A 3376-nucleotide genomic window follows, 5' to 3' on the forward strand; every position below is an offset into this window, starting at 1 on the left:
TAAGAAGACTCTTCCACATGTACTGGTGAAGAGATTACCTCCCGTTAAAACAGCTGTGTCTAAGATTTTAACAAGACGGTGGCCCAAAAGTGATGGTTCATTGACCTCTGGGTTTGTGGTCCAGTCTGACCTAACTTGGTCCTGATGTTCAGTGTAGAGTACCTTGATCAGATTCAGATGTGTGATATTTAGGAGTGAAAATCTAGACAATCAAGGAATGACTTACCAAGTAGCACAACAGCCAATGAGAAAGAGAAATGGAGTTTCCCAGCAATGGTAAACATTGAAACCCCTGAGGCTAACAAGGCTCATGTTAGTTTGACCGATATTAAACCTGACAGTGATGTTCACCTCTACAGGGGTTGGACAAAGTAATGGAAACACCTTAAAAAATCAACAAAATATAATTTAATATGGTGTAGGTCCGCCTTTTGCGGCAATTACAGCCTCAATTCTCCGAGGTATTGATTCATACAACTTGTGAATTGTTTCCAAAGGAATTTTAAGCCATTCTTCAGTTAGAATACCCTCCAACTCTTTTAGAGACAATGGTGGTGGAAATCGAAGTCTTACTTGAATCTCTAAAACTGACAATAAATGCTAAATAATGTTGAGGTCTGGGGACTGTGCCAGCCATACGAGATGCTCAACTTCATTAGAATGTTCCTCATGCCATTCTTTAACAATTCTAGCTGTATGGATTGGGGCATTATCATCTTGAGGTGAAGGTGTTTCCATTATTTTGTCCAACCCCTGTAGTTCTCACATGCTGACAACGTCACCTCGGTCATTTCTTCTATCATCATGCTTTTGTTTTTCTCTCTTAGCTCACCGTAACAGTAAAGATACACTTTAGATTTCTTCAGATGTGTCATATTATCATATAATTCTGTGACTATTGAACAACATTGCCAACAGTGGTATTCAATGTCAGTTTTTGACCAAAAATAAGAAGGTTTTTGAGGATGCTAGTGGCTAGATTTGAAGCCATGCCTCCATAGAGACTAAAGTCTAAAGCGAGCACCTTCAATCATTTGGCCACACCATCACACCTAGTCGTTTTTCTCCTTTCTTGTTTGCTGCAAACATTTGATACACCTACAAGACAACAAGTCATTTTGTTTGGATGCTACATGTAGCTTTAACCAGTAATCACAGTATTCTGAACAACTAGTGTGACATTGTGATGTTTCTGTGATCTGAGTATTTCTTGGATAACTTCTAACAAACGTAGGACAAATAATTGAAGCAAAGGAACGAAGTCATTTAAACTTTTTTGCTAATGCACTGTCACAGCATTGTCCTCTTCATGGTACCTAAGAGCTAGCTAAATAACCCAGGCATTACCGTACTCTTTAACCCTATCCTAGAGAAACAGTTGAGGGTGTCAGGTCTATTAAAGCACTGAGAAAGAGGTAATAAAATGTAGAAACAGAAATGTGAGGTGAGTCCTTTTCTAAGATGGCATTTTATAATTACTTACATTGTGATGATCCAATCACATTGTAGCTCTAGTTTGGATTATATAATGTGACAGATGTAAAGGTCATAAAGACTGTTATGGCACAAAGTCAATTTATTGATATCAGTCTTATAGACCTATACACAGTGATGGGATTTTTAACTCACGCCCTCATAGAGACAGGAGCCTAAATCCAGCTCCTTCAACCACTCGGTAACACTACCACAGAAAAAGGAAATATGCTACTGTGGTCTGATTAACCCTAACCTAACATCTTCTGCAGGTGTAAGGGCACATGTTTCATCTTGCCATAGCCGCATTGGCCGTGATTCTACTTTCTTCCTATACCGAAGACTGTTACATTTTGAGAGCCCCCAGAGATACAACACCCTGAAAATGACAAGTTCTGACAAAGACACACTACTGCTTTAAATGTTGGGCTTTAGTTATTGTGGTATTGCTCACCCACACATGTTCAATCAGAACAGCAAATCCTAGACAGAGGTACTACTAATGCGATATTTTATCCCAGAACTATCAACAACAGGTAGAACTAGCTAACAGGAATTTAAGATATCGATTAGGGGTACTACTTGCTACTAATGTTCCTTAGCAGTGTTGGGATTTGAACCCACACCTCCGAAGAAACTGGAGCCTAAATCCAGCTCCTTAGACCACTCGGTTGCACTACCACAGAAAAAGGAAATGTGCTACTGTGGTCTGATTAACCCTAACCTAACATCTTCTGCAGGTGTAAGGGCACATGTTTCATCTTGCCATAGCAGTATTGGCCGTGATTCTACTTTTTTACTATACCTAAGACTGTTACATTTTGAGAGTCCCCAGAGATACAACACCCTGAAAATGACAAGTTCTGACAAAGGCACACTGTACTGCTTTAAATGTTGGGCTTTAGTTATTCTATGGTATTGCTCGCACACACATGGTCAGTCAAAACAGCAAATCCTGTAGAGAGGTACTACTAATGCAATATTTTATCCCAGGACTATCAACAATAGATAGGACTTGCTAACACAATGTGGAGACAGGTCAGAGGGATGAACCTTAATAGGAATTTAAGATATCCATTAGGCCAGGGGTGTCCAATCCTGGTCCTCAAGGGCCGGTATCCTGCATGTTTTAGTTGTTTCCCTCTTCCAACACACCTGATGATCGTTATCAGGCTTCTGCAGAGCTCAATGATAGGCTTATCATTCGAATCAGGTGTGTTGGAAGAGGGATACATCTAAAACATGCAGGACACAGGCCCTCAAAGACCACTCCTGCTTTCGACTAATGTTCCTTGGCAGTGGTGGGATTTGAACCCACGCCTCCGAGGAGACTGGAGCCTAAATCCAGCGCCTTAGACCACTCGGCCACACTACCACAGAGCCTTTTTGCAGTGTGTTCCAGCCTGAGCCTGAGATTGTATTGTTTGATTGCTCTCTGTCACTAAGGACTCATGATCTGTCCGCCCAGTGCACTATCAGGTATGGGATGATGATCACAAAAAGGCTCATTGTAAGCCTTTGGAAATCTGAGACTGTGCCTCTTTTCAGAACAGACCTGGCCTCTGTGCTTCACATGGAGAAGATCAAATACAACATGAGTAATAATCTAAAGACATTCTATAAGATTTGGCAGCCTTTTTTTTGACCATATGGCTCAAACCAATGAAGATCTTGGACAGGGAAGTGGTCCATAAAATGCCACTCACCTCTTTTTTTTTTTTTTTATGCCAGCCAAGGAGGTTACGTTTTTGTCAGCATTGGTTTGTTTGTCTGTCTGTTTGTTTGTCTGTCCGTGTGTAAGACAACTCAAAAAGTTATGGATGGATTTGGATGAAAATTTCAGGAAATGTTGATACTGGCACAAGGAACAAATAATTAAATTTTGGTGGTGATCGGGGATGGG

At 40.7% G+C, this 3376-nt stretch overlaps 1 non-coding gene across 1 annotated transcript; it reads right to left on the minus strand.

Annotated features, from left to right (window-relative positions):
• Positions 1–2766: 2766 nt before the first annotated feature.
• On the minus strand, positions 2767–2848 carry trnal-uag (transfer RNA leucine (anticodon UAG)). Its single transcript has one exon. It is a non-coding gene; the product is annotated as a tRNA-Leu (tRNA).
• Between the last annotated feature and the right edge of the window lie 528 nt (positions 2849–3376).

Source organism: Sphaeramia orbicularis, chromosome 10, assembly GCF_902148855.1.
Source record: "Sphaeramia orbicularis chromosome 10, fSphaOr1.1, whole genome shotgun sequence".
NCBI lineage: Eukaryota > Metazoa > Chordata > Actinopteri > Kurtiformes > Apogonidae > Sphaeramia > Sphaeramia orbicularis.